The sequence below is a fragment of the Aegilops tauschii genome, chromosome 6, assembly GCF_002575655.3.
Source record: "Aegilops tauschii subsp. strangulata cultivar AL8/78 chromosome 6, Aet v6.0, whole genome shotgun sequence".
Taxonomy (NCBI): Eukaryota; Viridiplantae; Streptophyta; class Magnoliopsida; order Poales; family Poaceae; genus Aegilops; species Aegilops tauschii.
The window spans coordinates 292,256,221-292,269,056 of record NC_053040.3 but is presented as its reverse complement, the minus strand read 5'-3'; positions in this window follow the sequence as shown (position 1 = coordinate 292,269,056).

The following is a 12,836-nucleotide window of genomic DNA, read 5'->3' as shown; positions in this document are numbered from 1 at the left end:
TATTATTGGAGGTTTTGAATTTCCTCTTCCTACTGTCAAAAAGAAATATGTTATTCTTATTATTGGGGACGTGCATATCCCCGTTGAGGTAACATAGTGTTATTCAAAATTTCTCCGGTTCCATGTTAGTCGGAATGAGTTTGTTAACAAGACTTGATCAACCTTGTTAGTGGATTCCTTTTGATGAGCATGAGATGGATGAAGTTAGAAAGCACAACCTTCTGTACCCTCTTTTTACTTTCTGTTATTTAGTTGAAATAAAGTAAAATTAGTATTTTCTATCTGTTTTCTGAATTATCCATGCAATATAAAAATACCCCAAAAATAAAAGTTCTCCAAATGCCCCGAAATTGAAATATGATTTTTTCTGGAATATTTGAGAATATCTAGCACTGAGAACACAACAGGGGGAGCAAGCACCTGGCCACGAGGGTCCAGGGCGCGCCCCCTGCCTCGTGGGCCCACGGTGACTCCCCTCCACTTATTCCTTCACCCACACACTTCTTCTTCCTCCCAAAAAAATCACCATCCAGCTCAAGCATGAGTTCTAGCTCATTTTGCTGCGATTTTCGATCTCCTTGCTCAAAGCACCTCTCACAAAACTGCTTTGGGGGATTGTTCCTTGGTATGTGACTCCTCCATTGGTCCAATTAGTTTTTGTTCTAGTGCTTTATCATTGCAATTTGTGCTGCCTAGGTGACCATGTTCTTGAGCTTGCATGTCAAATTTATATGGTCCCAAGTATTTCTAATACATGATATAGGCTCTAGGCACTTGTAGGAGTAGTTGCTATCAATTTTGTTGAGCTTTGTTCAATTTTATTTGAAGTTACTAAATTTTTTAGAAATTTTGCAGAGGAAGAAATATGTTTAGGAAAATGTACCAAGGTGGTTCTTCAAGGAAACAAGGACCCAGGCTTGCAATGCGTGATGCTGATGATGAACCACCAAGGGACGCTCCAGTGCGGCCTTGTGAACGGCCTTCAGAGGACTTCATGGATCAAGCAGGAATTAAGGACGAATTTAACGCATATTTGCGTAACGCTGATCTTGTGAGCTTCGAGGCAGAAAAGTGCCGTCAGTACCACTATCTCACTAGTTCCTTTGTGAGGAGGTTTGAATTTTCATCTTCATGTAATTCTCAAACGGTCCTGTTTGATCTTTATGAAAATTCTTATACTATGGACTTAGAGGATTTTACCACTGCTTGCAAACTTCCACAATGGGGTAGTACTAGTGAACCTCGCAAATATGAGTTCAGAGAGTTTCTTGCTAGTATAACTGTGGGGGAATCTAGAGACATAGCACAAGCTACCATAGGGAGCATTCATTTTCCTGCTATACATTATTTTGCTCTCTTCATAGGTAGGTGCATAAATGGTAAGGATGAAGCATGTCATATGTGTATCCCTGACCTCAGTATTCTTAGGAGTGCTGTGTTAGGAGATAAATCTTATAATTTGGGAGCCATTGTTGCACGTAGGTTGCATCATAATAGATTTAATGGAGATTTCTTTGGCGGAATTTATGCAACCTGCTTAGCTGATTTTCTTGGTGTAACCATACGCGATGATGATATTAAATTGCCTCCTACTTATCTAGACTTTAATGCTATGGTTCACCATCAGGTTGTCGAGAGGAATGAACCACCTCTCCAGTACCGAGTAATCTTTGACAGGCGTCACGCCGTCAATATTGTTCTCCCTGCCCCTACTCTGTTTGACTTTCAGGCAAAGGGGAGACATTTTATAACCAGGGAGGAGGCAAATGAGTACGAAAGGAGGACGAGGGCAGCTTGCCTCCAAGCTGCAGCCCACGATGCGATAGCCGCTGCATCTCATTACGACCCCAACTACAACTATGGATATCCGCCAGGCCATCCGTGGCAATAGACCAACTTAGGCCAAAAGCCTAAGCTTGGGGGAGTACGTATTTCCCACCGACATTACATTCATGTTCACACACTCATTGCTAGTTGTCGGTGCTCATACTCTTTCATTGTAATATCCATGCTAGTTTATTTTCTTTTTCTCGCTTTCTTCTTGTGTGTTTGATAAACCTTAAGAAAAACAAAAAAAATTAGTAGTAGCTTTTAGTTAGTTTACTTTTCTTGCTGTAGTAATAATTAAAAAGAAAACCCAAAAAGATTTCCCGTTCTTCATTTGCTTGTTGGGAGCTTTCCCGTGTAAATAGTTTTATTTCTTTTCTTTTCCTTGGGGGTCGATAGGAGAAGATCATAATTAAAATGTTGAAGTGGCTCTTTTATGCATTATTGTTGATTTAACCAAGACCCCATATTGCCTTGTCTTCTCCTGTTTATTGAATGCTTGCATATTCCAGCTTAGTCCAATGCACGTGCACTATTATTTTTATTCACATCGTTCAGTCGTGCAAGTGAAAGGCAATTATGACGATATATGATGGACCGATTGAGATGAGAGAAGCTGGTATGAACTCGACCTCTCTTGTTTTTGTAAATATGATTAGTTCATCATTCCTGATTCAGCCTATTATGAATAAACATGTTTGCAATGACAATTAGAGATTATAGTTACTTATGCCATGCTTAATTAGCTAGGAGTTTATAATGGTTTACCTTGCGTGCCAACATGCTATTAAAATGGTTGTGATGTGGTATGATGGGGTGGTATCCTCCTTTGAATGATTTAAGTGACTTGACTTGGCACATGTTCACGCATGTAGTTGAAACAAAATCAACATAGCCTTCATGATATTTATGTTCATGGTGGATTATATCCTACTCATGCTTGCACTCAATGTTTATTAATTTTAATGCATGTTCATGACTGTTGTCGCTCTCTAGTTGGTCGCTTCCCAGTCTTTTGCTAGCCTTCACTTGTACTAAGCGGGAATACTGCTTGTGCATCCAATCCCTTAAATCCCAAAGTTATTCCATATGAGTCCACCATACCTTCCTATATGTGGTATCTACCTGCCGTTCCAAGTAAATTTGTATGTGCCAAACTCTAAACCTTCAAATGAAATTCTGTTTTATATGCTCGAATAGCTCAAGTATCAACTAGGGCTCTCCGTATCTTCCATGTTAGGCGGGTTATTCTCAAGAGGAGTGGACTCCGCTCCTCACCCACGAGAAAATGGCTGGTCACCGGGATGCCCAGTCCCATGCTTTATGCAAATCAAATCAAAATAATTGCAAACAAAACTCCCCCTAGGACTGTTGTTAGTTGGAGGCACTCGTTGTTTCGAGCAAGCCATGAATTGATGCTTGTTGGTGGAGGGGGAGTATAAGCTTTACCATTCTGTTTGGGAACCGCCTATAATGTGTGTAGCATGGAAGATATCGCCATCTCTTGGTTGTTATGTTGACAATGAAAGTATGCCGCTCAAAATATTATTTATCTCTGCTTTAAAAGCGAGCTCTGGCACCTCTACAAATCCCTGCTTCCCTCTGCGAAGGGCCTATCTATTGTCGGTGTACAAAAAGAGGGGTGCGTTTTTGTACCCCTATACCTGTGCACGGGCAGTCGGAGCCGCGCCTACAGTCGCGCCAAGCAGAACAGGGGAGGTGAGCCAAGGTAAGAACGAAGCCCAAGATAATCAGAGCAACACCAAGGCCAAGACCACAAAGAGCAGAGGGATGAAGCAGGTTCCCCCGGCAAGACCCAGCCCCAGCAAGATCCTTGCCGGGGCAGCCTCAGCAGCCCCAGTAAGATCCTTGCCGGGACAGCTCGCCCCGCACCAACAGAGCGGGCCACCCTTGAGCCCATGGTCTCCAACATCACGTTGGGCCAGGGCTCGGGAGGCACCTCCGTGGTGGCATGCAGATCTTTGTGAAGACATATTCAAGATCAGATGAGGATTAGAAGACGATGATCCTCGGCAAGATCCTTGCCGAGGAAGGCCACCAGACCCCCGGCAAGGCCCTTGCCGGGGACGACAGCGCGCCACGGCAAGACCCTTGCCGGGCCACCCGGCAAGGCCCTCACCAATGACGCCAGCAGGGCCACCGCCAGGCCCACGCCGACCAAGCTTCCACCGCCGTTCACATGCAGCTGCCAGCCCAACCAGCTGGGCGGGCACCTGCGTGGCAATGTGCAGCTCCCAGGCCAACTCATCGAGCGCCTGCGTGGCGGCATGCAGATCTTCGTGAAGGCTCCGCCACTGTGCCACCTTAGCTGCCTGCCTGCCTACATGGCACCACGCCTCACTAGCCAGGGCACGTGTCAAAGCGAGGAGGAGCGGCGACGGACGGGACGGGCCTCGCCCCCGTCCCCAATATAGCAAGGGGACACCTAAGCTACGCATTAAATGCGTCTTGTCCTATAATACTAGCGATAAGCTCAGGGCACTGTACGCCTTTCCACCTCCTGTGTGCCACTGTGGCAGCCCCTTTCGATTATAAAAGGAGGCCCATGGCATACTGGAGAAGGATTCGGCTCTTTCGAACCACGCACTCACCACAGCTAGTTCGAGAGCTCAAGAACTCTCTGAAATACACCCACCAAAGCAGGACTAGGGTTTTACGCATCCTCGCGGCCCGAACCTGGGTAAACGATCCTTGTGCTGTTTACTAGCCCTGCTCTTCTCGCAACCCCGCGCCCCGGCAACCGTAGTAGGGATTCTTGTGATCCCATAGGTGTCGTTCCACACCGACATCTTTGGCGCGCCAGGTAGGGGGATGCAATTGTGAGAATCTGGTCTAGTAGTTAGCTTAGCAGCTCTTCGTCGCCATGGCTCCTAAGAAGAAGACGACCACGACGGTCGGCTCATTAGGAGCCGAACGGCCTGTGCCGGTGCGGGCGGGCAGTGGACAGGTCGCAGACAGGACCCGGGCCGCGGTCCGCGAGCACCAGCATCGCCCTGGTAGTCAGAGCCTGGCGAGTGGCGTCGTTCGCGCACCAGACGACTGGCTACACGTCGCCGGATCCAAAGACGGAGCAGGGCCCCCCGCAGGCAGCGCGGGGCCCTCCAGGGGTGTCGTTATGCCACCTCCGGGCGGTGCAGCGACCTCCAGGACGCCCACACCGGCGACCACTGCACGCTCTTCCCCTGGTGTGCGCGTCGAGCAGCGTCACCACGTTGGTGACCCTGGGCACCGCCGTGGGAAGAGCCCCATGCGTCGTCCGCAGGATGAAGGGGTTCAGCACGCCCGCCGAAGCGCTAGCAAAAATGGCGTGCAGCCGCTGGGTCGTAACGAAGCTCCTTCTAACGTAGTTAGAAGTCGAAGCGCGCCGCGATCCACGCAGCTGTCGTCGCCGCCCACGCCGGCAGAAGCTTTGGCGCGCGCGCAGCTGCTCCTCGACTTCCCTCCTGCTACGAAGAAGCTTGACGAGTGGAGGGCCACCATCCGGAGCCTCGTCGCCGTCGCCAACAAAGACGATCCATGACTGGCGGGACCCTCGGGTCGGTGCTCCACTGAGCCACACATGCTGGCGCTGGGAGGACTGGGGGAGTTGCGGCCACGGTGCACTCTCCTCCTCCTCGCCAGCCGCCGCGGGCGTCGGCCCATCGTGACGACGCTTGTGATAACATCTCCATAGCGTCGTCTGACCCGCGGACCCTCCGCGACCAGCCCCAGGTCCTTCGGGAACGAGCTCACGAAGACGCTCGAACCACCGTTGAACGCCGGCGTGAAACGCGCCGCCAGTCAGACAAGCGGGCAGGACCCGCTATGGACCACCCGGCACCTGGGGGCTCCGGCGGCCTACCTTACGAGGTGGGCTGCCCGGCCTTTACCCGTGAGCTGCGGTAGTTCCAGTGGCCGTCCCACCGCACGTTCAAGCCCGACGTTGGCGAGAAGTACACTGGCAAGACCCATCCATCCGAGTTCCTCAGCATCTACACCATCGCGATGCAGGCTGCTGGGGCTCGTGACGACAAGGTGCTTGCCAACTATTTCCCGCTGGCGCTCAAGCCCAATGTGATGTCTTGGTTGATGCACTTGCCGGTGGATTCCATTTCTTCTTGGTCGGATCTGTGCCATGAGTTCGTTGGCGCCTTCACAGGTGGCCACCAAGCTCATGGCCAGGCCAGTGATGTGCATATCATTCCCCAGAACGAAGGGGAGACCCTGGTCAAGTACATCCAGAGATTGAGCCGGGTGCAATACAACATCCCCGACGTTCATACCGCCGCTGTGATTAGCGCGTTTCACCAGTACGTGCGCAATCGCAAGATGCGCGAGGAGCTGGCGATGACCAAGGTTAAGGATGTGGCCGAGCTCTACGTTCTGGCCGATAGATGTGCCCGGGATGAAGAGGGAAGGAAGTACCTCGGCGAAGACGCCGGCGCGGAAACCGACTCTAGCGATGTGGACGCCGCTACCCCGACGAAGAAGGGCCGGCGTCGCAACAGGAAACGCAAGGGCAAGGCCGTGCTTGCCGTTGAGGGATCTGACAACACCGGTGCCGGCAAGAAGGTCAAGGAAGGCGCTCCCGACAAGGAGATTGCCGGGTGCGCCACCTGCCGGGCCTTGGCGGCTACCGACAAGCCAGGGAGCTCCAGCAAGCAATACTGCAAGATCCACCTCACCAAGGGCCATGACCTCCAGAACTGCCGACAAGTCGAGCTGCTTGCTGAGAAGCAAAAGGCTGAGTATGAGAGGCGGGACAAGGAGAAGGACCAGGACGGTGCTGAGGGATCCGGCAAGAAGCGTGGCGGCCAAGGAGGCCGCCCCGGAAAGGACAACCAGCAAGAGAGGCCCGCCCGGGGCCGCGACAAGAAACAAGAAGACGATGATCACGACGATGACGACGAGTCTGGTGGGCAAGGGTTCCAGAAGGCTACAGAGGCCATGTGCGTCGATGGCGGCGCCTCGCTGCATACCTCTCACCGCCAGCTCAAGCAGTAGGCGCGTGAGATTATAGCAGCAGAGCCATCGTTCGACGCTCAGAAGCCACTGAAATGGGGCTTTGACGCCGAGGACCACCCTGACCGCACTACCGCGGTCGGGTGTTTGCCATTGTTGCTCTCACCAACGATACGCAACCTCAGGGTGAACAAGATGTTGGTTGACGGCGGGGCCGGCCTGAACCTGATCTCGCCTGTCATGATCAAAAAGTTGCAAATCCCTGATGGAGACCTCAAGGAAACGGGCACGTTTCAAGGGGTCAATCCGGGGAGGAGCCAGCCGAAGGGAAAGGTCACATTGCCCGTGACATTTGGAGGAGAGTTGAACTACAGGACGGAGAGGATCGTCTTCGACGTGGCCGAGATCCCCTTGCCCTACAACGGGATCCTCGACCGCCCGGCACTAGCCAAGTTCATGGCGGCGTCACACTACGCCTACAACATGCTAAAGATGCCTGGGCTGTTGACCATCATCTCCGTCCCCTCCGACAAGAAGGACGCGCTGATCTGCGCCGACCAACTCTACCGGGAAGCAGTTACAGCAGCTGCCGTCAAGGCACCTGCTCCTGCCGCTGAAGGCCCGGGAGGGAAGAAGAAGCCCGACAAGACCTCTCGTGCCCACTCCGGCAAGCGCACCTCCTCGGAGTGTTGTGCTACCGTCGAGGACGTGCCAGAGAGCTCTACCGACAAGAGCAAGATATCCAGGGCCGAGCCGCCGCAGACCAAGAAGGTGTCCGTCAGGGAGGATCGCACGGGAGGGGCCTTCACCATAGGCTCCACCCCCGACAGCAAATAGGAAGGCGCACTCGTCACCTTCCTCCGGGCGAATGTCGACGTGTTTGCGTGGCAAGCATCTGACATCCCCGGTGTTCCCAGGGAGGTGATTGAGCACCACCTAGCTGTCTGCCCCCACGCGCGGCCCGTCAAGCAGAAGGTCAGAAAGCAGGCTCTGGAGAGGCAGGAGTTCATCGCAGAGGAGATCAGGAAGTTGGAAGCGGCAGGTTTGGTGAGAGGAGTGCTCCACCCGACGTGGTTGGCCAATCCGGTAGTGGTGCGCAAGGCGAATGGGAAGTGGAGACTGTGTATTGATTACACAGATATCAATAAGGCTTGTCCTAAGGACCCCTTCCCGTTGCCGCGCATCGACCAGATTGTTGACTTCACAGCCGGGTGTGATCTGTTATCATTCCTCGACGCCTACTCGGGCTACCACCAGATCTTCATGACAAGAGAGGATGAAGAAAAGACAGCATTCATCACCCCATGTGGTACGTATTGCTTTTTACGGATGCCTTTCGGGTTGAAGAGTGCTGGCTCAACTTTTGCAAGAGCAGTCCAAATTGGTTTTGAACCTCAGCTCCATAGAAATATGGAGGCATACATGGATGACATAGTAGTCAAAACCAAGGACGGGCCAACTCTTGTGCAAGATCTGAAAGAGACATTTGCTAACCTGCGCAAGATCAACCTCAAGCTTAACCCTGAGAAGTGTGTCTTCGGCGTTCCATCCGGCAAGCTTCTCGGGTTCTTTGTGTCGCAGCGCAGGATCGAGGCAAACCCAGACAAGATCAAGGTTATTGAGCAGATTGAGGCGCCCAAGCTGATCAAGGATGTGCATCGGCTCATTGGCTGCGTTGCCGCCATGAGCCGACTCATCTCCAAGTCCGCCGAGCGCACCCTTCCTTTCTTCAAAATCTTGAAGAAGGCAGGCCCAATGGAATGGACCCCAGAAGCCGAGGCAGCATTGCAGGATCTGAAGAAACACCTTTCCTCCACGCCAATACTGGTTGCGCCTAAACCACAAGAGCCGTTGCTGCTGTATCTAGCGGCGACGAATCAAGTGGTCAGCGCCACGTTAGTGGCACAGAGGGAGGTCAACGAGGAGGCGGTGACGGCGGCAGAACCAGCGGATGGCAAGCCCAAGATTCCCCCGGCAGGGCCTGGCGCCGGCAAGGCGAGGCCCCCGGCAGAGTCTGATGCCACCGAGGCAGTGCCTGCGCAGTCAAGTGAGGTGGTGCAGAAGAAGAAGATGATGCAGCACCCGGTTTACTTTGTCAGCTCCCTCTTGCAGGGAGCTAGATCGAGGTACTCCGGTGTGCAGAAATTGCTCTTCGGCCTCCTTATGGCCTCGAGGAAGCTGCGTCATTACTTCCAAGCCCACGAGATCACTGTCGTCACCCACCTCCTTTTGCAACGGATACTGCATAACCCGGATGCAACCGGAAGGATTGTCAAGTGGGCCTTGGAGTTGTCAAGTTTCGGTTTGAAGTTTGAAAGTACCTCGACAATTCAGAGCAGAGTCTTGGCGGAGTTCATTGCAGAATGGACCTCAACGCCTGATGAAGAAATCCAGGAGACCACTCTCCCCGGCAAGGAGGAAGATCGCGACTGGATCATGTACTTTGATGGGGCTTTCTTGCTGCAAGGCGCCGGTGCCGGTGTGTTGCTTGTCGCACCTACCGGGGAGCACCTCAAGTACGTGATCCAGATGCACTTTCCCCGAGAGATGTCCACCAACAACACTGCTGAGTACGAGGGATTGCTTGCCGGTCTTAGGATCGCGGCAGACCTCGGGGTTAAGATGCTCATCGTCAGTGGTGACTCGCAGCTTGTTGTCAGGCAGGTCAACAAGGATTACCAGAGCCCATTGATGGAAGCCTACGTAGATGAAGTGAGGAAGCTGGAGGAGCGCTTTGACGGTATCCAAGCGGAGCACGTCCCCCGAATGGAGAACGACACCGCCGATTACCTGTCAAAGCGTGCCGCATTCAAGCTACCTATGGAACCGGGTACCTTTTTGCTCCGGCTGACTCAACCATCCGTCAAACCATCAACGGGGCAGAACAAGCGGAGGAAATCAGGTCCCGACAAGTACTTTCCTACTGAGCCCCCTGGGGCTGCCAGCAAGGGTGCTGCCGCGAACGCTGAGCCTGCCCAAGAGCAACTGGCTCCGGCAGGGCGTCAAGCCCTGGCCATAGAGACAGCCGCTCCCACGGTGGAAGAAATGCCTTTGGTCCTTGCTGTCGAGCCCCGGGCTCCAGCATGGGCGCAACATACCGTCCGATTCCTCCAAACAGGGGAGCTTCCTGAGGAGCAGGAAGAAGCAGAGAAAGTAGCCCGTCGGTCCGCCCTGTACCAGTTCGTCGATGAAGTCCTGTACAGGAGAAGACCGAATGACGTGAAATTGAAGTGCATCCCCCAGGAGGAAGGACTAGAGCTGTTGGCGGAGATACATGGAGGCATATGTGGCTCCCACATAGGGTCAAGGGCCCTTGCCGGGAAGGCGTTCCGACAAGGTCTTTTCTGGCCCACCGCCCTCCAGGATGCGATGGCACTAGTAACCAAGTGTGAAGCGTGTCAGTTCCATTCAAAGAAGCTTCATCAACCAGCCCAAGCCCTTCAAACAATCCCTCTCTCCTGGCCATTCTCGGTCTGGGGGCTCGACATACTGGGCCCTTTCCCCCACGTTGTCGGGGGCTTTGAGTACTTGTACGTTGCAATCGACAAGTTCACAAAGTGGCCGGAGGTGGAAGCAGTGAGAAAGGTGACTGCTCAGTCAGCTGTCAAGTTTTTCAAGGGACTGGTCTGCCGTTTTGGTGTGCCAAATAGAGTCATCACCGACAACGGCCGCAGTTCACGAGCCACGCCTTCATGCAATACATTCAAGACCTCGGCAGCAAGGTCTATTTTGCTTCCGTGGCACACCCACGGAGCAACTGCCAAGCAGAGAGGGCGAATGCTGAAGTGTTGTGAAGCCTAAGGACAAAGACTTTTGACAAGATGCGCAAGAGCGGAAGACGCTGGATTGATGAATTGCCGATGGTTCTTTGGTCGATCAGGACGACGCCAAATCGAGCCACCAGCCAGACACCTTTTGCCCTGGTCTACGGGGCAGAAGCAGTTCTCCCCACGGAACTCATATACGGGTCACCTCGAGTGCTCGCTTATGATGAACTTGAGCAAGAGTAGTTGCACCAAGATGACGCGACGCTCCTTGAGGAAGATCGTCTTCGGGCGGCTATGAGAGCAGCGCGCTACCAGCAAGCCTTGCGCCGCTACCATAGTCGCAAGGTTCATGCCCGAAGCTTTGAGGAAGGCGACCTTGTTCTTCAGCGCGTTCAGTCGGCCAAGAATGCCAACAAGTTGACGCCGAAGTGGGAAGGCCCTTATCGGGTAATACGAGTCACCAGGCCCGACGCAGTCCGCCTGGAGATCGAAGATGCCGTCCCAGTGAGCAACTCCTGGAACATCGAGCATCTTCGCAAGTTTTACCCATAAGGCGTAGCTTGCCGGGCCTCCTGGCAAGCCACCTTTTGTACAAGCTTTGCCGGCAAGGCATGTAACCCTTCGTACAAAGCCAGGCGCAGACCCTGAGCATAAGTAAATGAAGCGCTGGCGCCCTAAGTTATAACATGCATGCTAGGTCGAGTCTCTTCCTTGGTCAGGGTTGATAGTGCTTAGCGGCGACTAACCCCTAGCCTAGAGGTCGAGTGCGCGTCAATCTGTTTCTTTTCTGTCCTCCTTTGGTTCGCAGGGCACATGAGCACTTTTGCTGAGCTACTTGGAAGAAGGGAAACGGACCGGCATCCCAACCCCGGCAAACCAGAGTTGCCAGGGGCTGCAAGCACGGGGATCCAACCGCGGCAAGACAAGGTTGCAGGGGGCTGCAGATCTAGATATGTCTTTTATCCTCTGTCATGCATTTCAGAACAGGACTGGGGCATGTGAAACCTCGTTTTTATCTCTAGGCTATCGTGCTCCCCTTTTTCCTATACCTAAGGATTATTTCCTGGGTCCGGATTTGGTTGTAGCCGCGGCGGCAAGGAGGTAGAACGAGGAGCCTAAAGCCTACTTCATCCCTGCCTCCGCCAAGAGTGCGAGAACGGTCGAGTGGAGTGGGGGACGGCAAGGCCTGTTGCCGGGCGAGAAACGTTTATTATAAACAATAACAAGGATTCGCTCCTTGTCGCGGGACTTACCCACGAACGAAAAACCCGGCAAGCATCCCTTTTTCATTAAAAACATCCCATACAGGTACAGTTCATACGAAATGAAAAACATGAACAAGGGGGATTACAAGCTTTAAATTTAACAAGGCCCGAAGGCTTACAGATTAAAAAAGAGATAGGGTGCCCGTGATTCCTTTCTTGTCCCTCTCCGCAGGAGGCAGGTCAAGGAGGCGAGAGGACAAAAGGGGCGCCTAGGTGAGCTACGAGCAGCAGAAAGCACCAAGAGAACACCTCGGTGGCCGCCCACGGGTAGGCCGGTGATGACGGTGCCGGGAAAGGAGCTGGAAGACGAGGTGGCAGGACCGGCAGTACACGATGAAGGCGTCGGTGCCCACGTACTCCGAGTTGACGGCCTTGCCGCCCACCCTCTTCCTCTTCCGCAGCCTCCCGACGCCAGCCGCCCAAGGAGACGGCCCCGAGAAGTTCAAGGATCTGGCCCCACCCCCGGCAAAACCCTGCCGGAGGAGCGGCCAGGTGCAGATGGTGCTGCTGTTGCCCCCGCCCAGGCGCGTGGCGTCCGACGCCTAGTCGGACTCATCCCCGTCATCTCCCCCGCTGTCCTCCTCATCACTTTCGCTCGAGGAAGAGCTTCCATCGTCGGAATCTCCATCGGAGGAGCTCTCCACGCAGCACTTCAGGCGAGTCCCGAAGTCTCCGAAGACCTTGATGGAGAGCAGGCCGTCCTCCATCAATTTGAAGTAGAGGACGAGCCCCACTGTCAGGCTGTGGATGCGAGCGAATGTCTTCCACCCACGACGGAGGTACATGACCCGAGGAGCCGGGAAGTCGACGTCGACCCGCGTGCCCCCATTCCCACAACCCCTCATGTGCAATCTGAGGGATTGGGGCCGGTCACGCTCCATCTCTCGAGCAAACGGGAGGGAGGACGGAGACGGCGACGCAGAGGCCGGCGCAGCCTAATGAAGAACTCGCGGGGCTGATCTCCAACATGGCCCTCCATCGGGAAAGGCACCATTGGTGGGGGCGAAGCCGGCGC